Raw genomic sequence first — 13,368 nt, 5'->3', positions numbered from 1 at the left:
CTCAAATACTTGATAACATTAAATATCTTCTCTGAACATTCTTTGAGTTGAGAAACTACTCTTTCCAGAGCTTATCAACCTAAGAGAATCTTTCCTATCATCAACCAAATATTATACAAATATTTTCTCCCTGAATTCTCATATCGAGTTTGACATAAGCATCCCCGTCTCTCACAGGTGAAGTAAGAAATAATAAAAAGATTAAATCCCAGAGAATTTCAGATTTAAGTCTAGGCTTTTAAGGTGCATAAACATCCCTTTACAGCCTTCTGAGAGCTTAGAAATCATCTGCCCTCATCCTTTCCCATACCCCAAATCAGAACCCTGGAGAAAGAGTGAATTAGCACCAACTCTCTGAGTTGAGAGGAACGTTTCTCACTCCTGGTTCTTGCCATGCAGCTAATAATAGTTCAGTTGTTCCCTGACAACCCCCATCCACCCCCACTTCTCCTGGTCATTGCAATAGAGGGTGGCTTCTTTGTATTCCGTTTGTTTGTGGTTTTTTTTTTTCCCCCCTATAGGAACCGGTTGCTATTATGTTCTACCATTTTGAAGAGTCTATGTAAAGACAAAACTCTGCATCTCATAGTGACCAGATTTGAGGGCAAGGTTAGAAATAGAGGTCAAAGTATGTGTGCTGCTAGAGGAAAAGCATAATTTTATGTTCCCTTTTTCTACTTGGCAAGCAGATGGCTGGAGTCTTCAATGAGAGCCAGGAAGAAACAGCTGGCAAATCAAAACACACTGAAAGTGGTTAGAAGTGCTTATGAGCATTTGGAAGAAACAACATTTTTGAAAGAAGGGGAAAAGTTCAAGCCATACTTAACATGCAGAGATGAGCTTGAAGCAGGAAACTGGAATGCTAAAAACTATGCATGGAGACAGAACTTGAGCTGATTCCAGCCAACCTCAGGATGATTCTGCTGGGGTAGGAGACAGTGGGTATAGTGAACTTAGATGGAAACCTAACTGAGACACAAGGAGGACAAGCTTGGGAGAGATTAAGAGATGAAAGAAAGAAGAGAGGGATCAACCACAGGTGCTTAGGAAGACACAAGTCCCCAGGAGCAAGAGTGATAGAAAGGGGGATTGAGGACAAAGGAGAGGGAATTTCACAGCAGTGTCCTGAAGTCCTGACACAAGAGCTTCTAAGACCCATGGAACCTCCCGAGTGAGTGTTTTTCATGTCATGAGAGGAGTTTTGGCCTTGGTCCTTAGATAGGTCAGGTTGAGAGCTGGAGTCCAGAAAAGCATAGTCAGAGGGCTGGAACTTTTGGCACCACCCCAACCTCTGGAGATTGAGCACAGACCCTCTTCATTGGCCCAAATCACTGGCCACTGATTCACCAATGGCTAATGATTTAATCAGTCATGGGTATGTAATGGCATTTCCATAAAAACCCTGAAGGATGCTGTTCAGAAAGTTTCTGTGTTGGTGAACATGTGGAGGTGGTGAGCCTGGAGAGGGTGTGGAAGCCCCACACATGTCCCCCTCGTACTTTGCCGCATGCATCTCTCCAACTGGCTGTTCCTGAGTTGCATCCTTTATAATAACCCAGGAAGAGTATATTAGATAAATAAAAGGAAATGATGAATGTCCTAATGACACAGTAGGAAGCATCTCATCACAGAATACCAGAATTTCCTTTATCATGACTCTCTCCCTGAGCATTTAAAGAAAAACACTTGGTCCACAACACCCCATCTTTCTGCATGGGGAAAAGAACTGGACGATGGCAGTCAGGGCTGAATGCGAAGATCCACAAAGACTTTCCTGAAGGGAACAGGTATCTTCTAGTCTGCAGTTAAGAGCAAACACCTGGGAAACCTCCCAGGCTATGTCACTCAGACTCATTGGAGGCTCCTACGCCTCCACGATTCATTGATAAGGAGGACACATTCCACATAAATGTCACCATAGAGAACAGTGAGTAGCGTCAAATACACTTCTAATCCTTGCATCAATCTGTGTGTAATGCCGGCAGGTCACTCATACTCTCAGGGCCTTGGGCACCTCATTTGGAATATAGGGATAACAGCTACCTTATAGGCTTGACATGGGAATTGAATGACATGGAACACCAAAATCTGCATGCATACCATTCTGCACAATTGGAGATATTCTATGCCTATCCAAAGAATAGGCATTTCACTGATGAAATGTGAAAATAGTTATAAACCATGACAATGGTAAACCTGGAGCATGTATTAGTTATTCCACATTCCTCTAGACTTAAGAGTTGCCATATAAGACTTATCATTGATTTTTTATAAAGAGTTTCTTTTTCTTATTTACTGAGGATCAGGGAGATATGGGCATCATGAATTTCAAAAAGGGTAGGTTTGGTATCCAACGTGTTTATGACTGAGACTTTAAATAATAATATCACTACCTTATGATGCAGAGTGGATTTCATCGGAAAGACAAGAAATAACACGTGTTGGTGAGGATGTGCAGAAAGAGAACTGCTGCACTGTTGCTAGAAATGCAAACTGGTGCTACCACTGTGGAAAACAGTATGAAGGGTTTACAAAAATTAAAAATAGGATTACCATATGATCCAGTAATTCCACTTCAGGGTGTTTAAGCAAAAGAAAAAAAAATCACAATCTTAAAAAGATAAATGCATCCCCATGTTTATTGTTGCATTATTTATAATATTCAAAACACAGAAACAACCTGAGTGTCCATCCATGGAAGAATAAAATAAATATGTATGTATGTATATATATCTATCATCTATGTATCTATAGAGATCTATACATTATTTATATATACAATATTTTACTTATGTAAATCTTTTTAAAAGATTTTATTTATTTTTTTGTCATAAAGAGAGAGAAAGAAAGGGGTCACAAGCAGGGAGCTTGATGTGGGACTCAGTCCCAGGACTCTGGGATCATGACCTGAGCTGAAGGCAGACACTTAACCAACTGAGCCACCCAGGCGTCCCTATATAAAATATTTTATTTAATATATATTGATAATATATACTTATATATTTGCTAGAGGCAGACGATAAGAGATGGGCAAGATTGGTGAAGGTGGCCAAAAGGTACAAACAAAGATATGGTTAACAGTACTCTACTGTACATTTAAAAGTTTCTAAGAGAATAGATCTTAAAAGTTTTCATAGCAAAAAAAAAAAAAAGTTTATAATGTCTGGTGATGGGTGTCAACTAAACTTACTGTGGTGATTATTTCCCAATATATACATTTATCAAATCATTATATTGCACACCTAAAAGTAATACACTGTTACGTGTCAGTTACATCTCAGTAAACTGGGAAAAATACTAACACTGCTTGACTATTTTGATGAAATTTATCCACGGCAAGCTAATTAACTCAAATATCTAGTAGATAACCAGAAACTATTCAATGGTCTTAGATACAAAAACAGTTTAACAAACATGAAATTACCCCGGTGTCACATCACTGTCAGGTAAACCTAAGATATATATTTAAGCTTTTATGCCTGAATATGCTCATTTAAAATTACAGAGTATGGATTAAATGAACCGGAGATCTCTTTCCATCTATCACATCCCTTTCTTTTAGACAGGACCTACTGCTTTTTTGCAGAACAGAACCCAGAGGGATTCATGAATAAGAATTTGCTCTTTTCTTCATCTTTGATAGATTTCATCCTTGGCCGCTTCCAAAATCTTTCAAAGCAACTTCCTGAAAGCCTACACTCTCCTACTCAGGACTCTAGTCAAGGGGGGTGAGACTGGTCCTTTACTTCACCTTCCTCTGACATCATCAAAGTTACTTGGACTCTCCCACTTTCCAGGTTTTCATCAAATAAGTCTTATTTAGACCATATATAAGACAAAGAGTTTATTTGAAATACTAGTATCGGGGAATGAATGGTTGGAAGGTGCATCTGAAGGAGGCTGGCACACCCTCTGCTGAGCGTGCTCACTGATCTTGGCTGGCCCACTCCTTAAGCCCTTTCAGTGCCAGCACAGTTTGAGGGACAAATTTCTAGAAGGAAAAAATGGTCACGGGAAGTCTCTGCATCCAAAGACCCACTGCCTAATTATCAGGAAGACTGATGTATGTGATACTCAGCCATGTAACCCTACCCCTTTCTCTATTTATTTAAAAAATAAAATTGTCCCAGGCTAGAGGCCTCTCCTTCATATCAAATTGCAACATGCCTCCCTACATTTTCCATTTATTGGTCCTAGTGCTATCCACTGAAGCAGATCTTCTAACCGATGCCTTGCTTCAGCACACATTGCATGTGCTGCACACTCCCATGGGAGCAGAACTGCCATGACCACTAATGATATATCAGAAAGGGTTGTTCCCTTGAGCTGTTTCATTACAATGATGAGTGGTGGGGAAGGCACATTTCTGAGTGCAACAGCTTGCTTTCTTCTTTAAGAAGCCCTATCCATCCACTCGTTTCTCTCTCTATTCATTAACAAGTAATTTTTTGTTGCCACCTATGGGCCAGATAGTATTCTAGGTGTTAAGTTTTCATCAGTGATCAAGGTGAATGAGCAAATAAGCAAGCAAACAAACACATCCTCAAGAAAATGACAGTAATACTTTAAATCGAATTTTGTGCTCTGTTTTCTGAGAGTGTATGCAAACAGATCTTTCAGCTAGTTAGGGACCACTCTGAGAGGGGCTGCATGGGACAAGGTTAACCTCTTTTCTGCTTAGTACTGCTCCAGATGGTGATGCCATCCACCACATCCTCCTCTGAGTTCTCCTTCCTAAATCTATTCCTCTTGGGTCTGCTTCATGAGTCTCTCCCTTTACTGGTTGATCACCTTTATGCTCAGAAGCCAGAGCCAGAAATGAAGTTTAAGTGGAATTGAAAAATTGAGATAAATAAGAAAATCCAATGTCTGGAAGTCTCAGGAGCCTGGATAAGATGGCAAGAGTAGAGGGGGGTCAGCGGGTTGTGTGGAGCAAGTTGAATTAGGGAGTCAGAGCGTTTTACAACGGGACAGTTCCCACTACAATTCCAGCTGTGTGACACAATCTTCACCTGACAGCAAGGAAAGAGCCCGGTGGATTAAGTGGGGAAGTCAAGAGGCTGTCAGGCTGAAGTATGGAAGTGGTTTTTACCTTGAGCATGGAAGTAATAAATGATGACACTGGACTTGGCATAGATAAAAATGTAAATGGAGATAACATGTTTTCAGCAAATGCAGATAGTAGATAGGAATGACACTCAACACACACACTTCTCCCCTTGACTGTGAAATCATAATGGGCTGGGCAGGGCACTGAGGAAGTAGAGGACAGCTCCCCTCATCAACAGCGGTTTGTGATTCCGCATGCTTGGGAGCACAAGCAGCCTAACCTTGAAGACCCTTGAAGTCTCCAGGACTTTAAGGATTGTGTCTAGGGGGAGAGAAGGGATTCTGTTTCCTTTAAGACAAAATAATATAAGTCATTTGTGAAGTTATCTACCCCCATGCCAGGCACAGGGGCAACAGAGCTTGCCTGGGATGTTAATGCAGGAGGAAGGGGAGGATGGGGGAACCATGTGGGGTGGGCTCAGGAGCAGATATCTGTGTTGCCCAACCCTTTCCCCATGGCGAACCAGACTGTCCCACTCCATATAGCTTTTTTTATTATTGTTTGCTGAAAATGCCACCAAAGGATCAGAGATCAAATACAAATAGGCAGTTTACTCTTATTACAGGGAACAGGAACCTGGAAACCTGGAGCAATTCTCTGAAATCATTTAAGATTTTGTTCTGGGTTGTTAGTTTCCTATTACTTGCTTGGACTGGATTCTAGCAGCTACACCAACCAGTAGCAGGCTAGTGGTAATTTGCTAGTAATTCAGTGTTGCCCATTGCTAATAGGTTATGCCTAGCTGGTCTCTAAGATATTTAGCTAAAAGAACCATCAGGGATGCAACGGAAATTAAATGTTGCTACCCACAGCTGTAAAAGCCAGACTTTTCTGGCTTAAACAGCCAACCTGCTCACTCATTTCTATTTTTCTACACTGTGATTAGTTCCAAAGGCAGAATAACCGCAATACCTGGGGGGTACCTGGGGGACTCAGTCGGTTAAGCATCTGCCTTCGGCACAGGTCATGATCCTGGGGTCCTGGGATCAAGCTCTACATCAGGCTCTCAGCTCAGCGGGAAGCTTGCTTCTCCCTCTGCCTGCTGCTTTTCTCTCTTGCTCGCTCTTAAATAAATAAATAAATAAATTTAAAAAATTTTTTTAAATGACTTCAACATCCAAATAATCTCTGTTTAACTTTCAAAACCCTGTGCTATTGGATTTTAAGACTATAACCCTGTTCAAATCACATGATTCTGGGGCACGTCTAACATACTGGGAGTATGTAGACTGATGCTATGCTTCTAATTCTCTCTCCTCTTTCCCAGATGACTTCCCTCTAAATGGTGAAGGAAGGTCTCTCCCAACCTTAGGTCTTACAGTTTTGTTTTGTTTTATGTCTCCCCCATGTGTCTTATTGCTCGCTTCCTCAACTCCACTTGATTAATTATTTTTCCTGAAATATTCCAAATGCAACCAACATTTACATAACTGATTAGGGATATGGGGAACAAAGCATGAAGATGTGGTTCTTGCAAACATATATTTGTACTATAATGTGATCCTTTGCGATGACAACCTAACTTCTTTCTGGGCAGGTGTGTGAGATAATACACTTAAAGCATCAAGCATGATCCTACTAATTATGTCATCTTAAACATCCTTTCAACTGAATACACACCTTATTTTGAGAATTTGCCCATTTCTTTCCTTAAGGCTATACACTATAAATCTATACACTTTATTTTTTATTTATTTATTTTTACTCATTCCTAATTGCCTGTCTTTGTTCTCCAGGGTGGGATGTTTTCTGCTTTTCCCTCAGTACCTAAATCTGAGTCATCAGGCAAGTTGACCGACATTGCAAAATAAAATGAATATATTTTACTCCTGAAGCCTTTTGCCCTCCCAATCCCCACCCCAGCACATTTGACACAGTTGGGTCAATCTTTCCTACCTAAATATTTGCTTCACTTTGACAACTGGGACACCACGTTATAAATATTTCTCCTGTTTTACTGGACATTTCTTCCCGGTTTCCTAGGGATTGCCTCCACTGAGAATTTGCACTTCCCAGCATCCAGTCCCGCTGCCTCTCTGCCTTCTCAGCCATACATACCTCCTCCATCAACTCTTCAATATCTGTGCCTTGGCTCCGCAGTTCCTCCATCAGAAAAAAAATCTCCCTACAACATAAAATTTGAATCTCTATGTCTACCCAGATCAGTGCCATTCGCAGGTTTAAGGGACATCTCAAAACCAACTTATCCAAAACTAGATTTGTGATTTTTTTTTTAATGACCTACTCTTTGGAAGACCACTAAGACCATTTCTATAAAAGAAAATTCCATTCTAACCGTTGCCAGTGCCACCTAACACCACAGACTGCCGGGCATGTTTTTACACCCCACATCCAAACAATCAGCAAATCCTATAGAGGTTCAGTGCAGCATTATTCCCAATAGCCAAGACACAGAAACAACCACAGTGTCCACGGACAGATGAGAGGACAAGAAAATGTGGCGCATACCTACAATGGCGTTAGGAGATCCTGACATTTGCAAGAACGCGGATGAACCTGGAGGACATTATGCTAAGCGAAATAAACCAGACAGAAAGAAAAATACTTTATGGCCTCACTTACATGTGGACTAAATCTCAAATTCCTAGGAGCATAAATAGAACATTGGTCACCACGGATGGTGGGGGAGGGGATGGGAAGATACAGATCAAAGGTTTCAAAGCTCCAGGTATGTGAGATGAATACGTTCTGGAGGCCTGATGTACAGCTTGTGACTATCATTATTAACACTGTTTCATACTGGAAATTTGCTAAAAGCAGGCTCAGGTGCTCTCTTCAAAAGCAAAACAAAACAATCCCACCAGGAGGAGGTAACTATGTGAGGGGATGGGTACCTTAATCGCTTGGACAGAACAACGATTTTACCTGGTATATGTTTACAAAAACATCATGACATATGCCTTAAATGTAACAAAATTTTATTAAGAAAAGAAAACTAAGAAAGAGATATAAAATGCCACATGGCCTCTTTGCCCCCTTCTCCTTCCCATTGCTGGACACTCAAAAAAGTTTCCATTCCAGAAGCAATAAACCTGCTTTTACCTCCACCTGATTCTTCTCTCACCTCGTTGATGTCTCTACCCAAATCTCACCTATCAGAGAGAACATTCTTAAACACAATTTCAAAACAAACAAACAAACAAAAAATAAAAACACGTGATCCCTCTCTGTCCCCACACACTGCCTGATTTTCTTCACAGCACTTGTTAACACCTGGCATACGACATATATGGTTTTTCAACTTGACCTTATATGTAACTTCTGTGAGGGCACAGCCTTAGCCATTTCCTTCACTATCATACTCACTCTAGACAAATAAGCGAATAGATGAATGATCAGGTAATTAAAAACCTAGCTCAAAATCCGACTCTTGGCATGGGCCCTTTGCAGTCGTGTAGGACTCTGCCCTTAGAAGAGCTATGTTAGGTTCAATGCTCTGTCAATGTTGTTGTTGTTCAACGCACTTGAAATCCCTACTAATTTTTGCACCAGGGTCCCCCCAGTTTCTCCTTGTACTGGGTCCTGCAAACATGGAGCCTGTCCCTCCTTCTGGACGACCTCCATCAATGTACTTGATGCTTTCTCACTGCCTTTATGGAAAAGATTGATTAGCAATTTCATCTTTCCTTGTATTCTTCACCAGTTGGTTTTTAGCTGTTTGGAATTCAGTCTTCATCATTAACATGGAGGATCAATGTTGGAGAGATGGGCAGTGCCAGCTTCATCAAAGACTGAAACCCCTTCCCTGGGGCACATTGGGCTCTAAGGTAGAACCAATAGAGCTGTTTGCTTTAAGCAACAAATAGGAAACAGTTCTGATATCATGACATTATTCCCCCCAAATTGTTCATTGCAAACTCTTTCAGATTTCCTTCCTATCTCACCCCCTTCTCATCCACATACCTCCACGTACATCCAACAACTCAATTACTTTCATGGGCTCTCCCACAAAAGAATATGCACTAATAAAAAGTAAAACCAATGTTGAGATTTGAATGAAAATAAAGGGAAGGAGAACAGAGGCCAAGGCAACAGAATCATATCCCACCATTAAGAATTTTCCCTAGTGATATCTTGCATTTCTTTTTCCATTACTGATAACATTTTGCTCACAATTATCTCTTAAGTTCAAGAGAGGGAACAGAAGCAGGGGAGTAGGAGAGGGAGAATCAGGATTCCCACCGAGCAGGGAGCCGAGGTGGGGCAGGACCCTGGGATGGTGACCTAAGCAGAAGAAAGGCACTTAATGACTGAGCCACCCAGGTGCCCCCTGATTGCTCTTGATGTTTATGTTTTCTATCTATACTGCGTTCAGATTAGAGTGATCATATTTTCTTACCTGTGAGGACATCTAATTTTCCACATTTTCCTGCAAGCCATTTAGGAGAATCTGTTATGTCTTCTGGGTTTGCTAATTTCTTTGTGTAATTTTGTAAAATGAATACATGAGTGTTTTAGATGTCTTTGATTTGATATTTGTTTCTCATTAAATTTTACTTTTCCAATTATTTGGCTAATAACAATTTCTACTTATGAAAATTATTTTTGCTAGTGCATTGATTATTTTTACCTATTCCCAAGGACAAGAAATATTTTATACTCTTAAAAATAATAACAAATATATAGAAAGTATACACATACCACATATGCAACTTGGTTTTTTAAGGGGGGGTTTCACATATTCACAACTAAATACACTCAGGGTGTCAAGCAACCAACACATCTATTTAATTCCAAAGCACTATCATAATCCCAAAAATAAAACCCTGTATCCATTAAGCAGTCATTCCCCATTCCTCTCTCCCCCTAGTCCCTGGAAAGCTTAAATCAGCTTTCTGTTTCTTTGGATTTACCTATATTATATATTTCATATGAAATCATACAAAATGTGATCTTTCATCAGGTTTCCTTCACTCAGCAATTTTTCCAAGGTCATCCGTATTATGACATCTCTCACTACTTGTTACAGCTGAAGAATATTCCATTTTGTGGACATACTATGACTTGTATATCATTAATCCTTTCATGACACTTGGGTCATTTCTATATTTGGCAAGTGTGAACATTGTTGCTATAAACACTCATGTACAGGTACCAGTTGAACACCTGTTTTCAATTCTTTCGGTTTTCCATGCCGCTGCAGAATTGCCCGGCTACATGGTTGTTCTAGGGTGACTTTTGAGAGAGTACCAAACTATTCCACAGTGGCTGAACAACTTTTTATTCCCACCAGCGATATACCTGCGTTCTAATTTCTCCTTATTCTTACCAACACAGGTTGTTTTCTGGTTTTTCATTTTTGTCTTTGTCTTGTTTTAAGGAGACAAGCTAGTGGTGGTGCTATGATATCTGGAACGGGGGCAGGTTGTTTCTAAGCATGTTAATTGGTGAGAACACAGTCATATAAATACAATTAACAAACTGGTGTAGCTGCTTGACTAGTTCACCTCAGTCTTCAGAATAACAGAACAGCACACAGTTTAGGGAACAGCCTGTAAGACTACACCACACCAGGCAAAGCATTTATGTAAAGAAGCTTGAAGGCCCTAAAAGAGCACAATATAGGAGGAAATACTAATTTAATAAAATACTATTTTAACAAAATCAAGTCTTCTAAATATATTACCATTTTTATTTTATATTGTAGTATGAGGGGAAGTTCATGCAAATATTTTATTTTAAACATGCAAAGGTTCAAAAGATTTTTCATGGCAAGCCACTTGGAAAAGTTACTAAACATAAGTAAAGGTGAGTTAATAGTTTTTCTTTCATAAAACCATGGGTTTTCCAAGGTTTCTGGCTACTCAGCTGGCTAAACATCTGACTCATGCTTTTAGCTCAGGTCATGATCCCATGCTCAGGAGACCCAGCCCCACGATGCCAGGTCTGTGCAGAGTCAACTTGAGATTCTCTCCCTATTCCCCTTCCCCTGCTCATACCTGTTTGTTCTCTCTTTCCTACCCCCTCTAAAATAAACAAACAAGCAAACAAATAAATAAAATTTTTAAACATAAATAAATAAAAATAAATAAAACCTTTGTTTCTCCAAATTAGCCTACTTTTTCTACTATGATATATATCCAACTAATCACATGATAGCTAGTGAATATTTTTTTAAAGATTTTATTTATTTATTTGACAGAGACAGAGAGATCACAAGTTGGCAGATAGACAGGCAGAGAGTGGGGGAAGCAGGCTCCCCGCTGAGCAGAGAGCCAGATGGGGGGCTTGATCCCAGAACCCTGAGGCCATGACCAGAACCAAAGAAAGAGGCTTAACCCACTGACCCACTCAGGCGCCCCCTAATGGATATTTTTAAATGAAAAACTTACTTTTAGTCTGTATCTACAAGTTATATAAAATGTGAAAAACAAATTGCATTTTGAAAACTGTTATTTGGAAATGTTTTGATTGTATGCAATCCTGTTGCCAAAAATGCCATGAAAAGTACAAAAAAACCCTACTATTTTCATGCTAAGTATCTTGGAAACAAGTTTTTCCAACATGTGTAAATTCTCCTATGAAAGATCAAAATTTATTGAGTTTTAACATTGTTGTTAAAATATTAAAAAATAAATCACTTTGATTAGATAACATTGAAGTAACATCAGAATAATAATAATTTTCTTCCTACATTTTGTTTGATGTTTGCACAGTTGGTGAATGACAACAAAAATGTCTTTAGAAGTACTACATCTTATTGAATTAAGAAACAGTAAGGAGGAAGATATGTAACAGAGATATTAAAATGCAAACATAAATAATAGTGTTCATCTTAAAGTATAAATTCAATAGTGCACAGACTCAACCATGCGTGGCTTCCATTTATACCTGCATGTCATTGTGCGGTTTCTTCTTCAAATATGACAGCCACTAATTTTAATCAAAAGGATAAAGCAAACTTGGAACCAAACCTTCAATTTGCTGCCTCACAAAATGTTAAAGGCAGACACTAAAATATAATGAGGTATATTCAGTCATGCCACACCTCGATATAATAATAATAATGCTATTGAAAGAAAAAAGAATTTGGTACAATTAGTAAGTATAATGGATTTAAAAGTATATTGAAATATTTTTCATTCCACTATTGTTTAAAAAAAAAAAGTCATTGTAAATCACCATAGCATGCATGCATCATTTTAAAAGAAAATAATCACTAACAGATATATAAATTTTAAACTGAAGGAATAAACACCCAAAAAATGTAAGAGGAAGACTTTTGCGAAAATAGATCCCGGAAGAAAATGTTCTGAGCTCTGGGGTCCACTCTCCTTGGCTTTGGCCGCCCTCTGTCAATGCCTGTATCGGTCTCTCCCTCCTTGTCCTCGTTTGGGTTTTAGGACTCCCCTCCAGGAGCTGTTTACAGTCTTCAAGTGCTCTATGACTGAGTATTCAGACCTGTGCCTGAGATTATGGTACACTTCTTTTCTTCTCCATAGATTAAATACCTTTTCTCTTTTAAAGTAAAAAAGGATATGAGCTACACCACCCCATCCTATTACCCCTTCAGTCTCCCCTAGAGCCTTTCTGTCACCACATCTATGCCTTTTGTGCCATGTTCTATTGGCACATCTGCTGGTCACCATCAGACCATGAGCTCTTGCAGGATGGTGGAAAACTGAGTTGGTTTTAATGTCCTAACTATCCCAGCCTGTGGCTCCTAGAAAGCCTCCCAATAATTCATTAAATGAATAGAAAAAAAGTGAAAATAAACAAATCCCATTTATTGACCTCCATCCAGGAACTGGATTATTCTCTTTACATATGCACTCACTAATCACCAAACTACCCTGAAGAGGGAACCTGCTCTGAGGAATTAAATAACTCTTGTATGATTGAAATATTAGTAAATGTCAGAGACTGAAAACAAAGCAATGCCAATGTTCTTTCTCATGTTTATGCCATTGCACAAGTGAAGATACGTTAATGGATGATACATGCTTAATTCTGATGTTTGTTGATATTATATCTTACTAAAAGTTGAGATGAGGTATCCAATTTCTGAATTTTTACAAATAATTTAGTCTACCTAAACTTATAGAAGGCACTTGTGCTTTAAAAACTGGATTATATGTTGCTACAAAAGTTGGGTATTCATCCTTTCTGATGGAGGCATAATACTCCATAGTGTATATGGACCACATCTTCCTTATCCATTCATCCGTTGAAGGGCATCTTGGTTCTTTCCACAGTTTGGTGACTGTGGCCATTGCTGCTATAAACATTGGGGTACA

The sequence above is a fragment of the Mustela nivalis genome (genome assembly GCF_964662115.1).
Source record: "Mustela nivalis genome assembly, chromosome: 12".
Lineage (NCBI taxonomy): Eukaryota > Metazoa > Chordata > Mammalia > Carnivora > Mustelidae > Mustela > Mustela nivalis.
The sequence above is the reverse complement of the archived record's forward strand: the minus strand, read 5'-3'. Positions refer to the sequence as shown.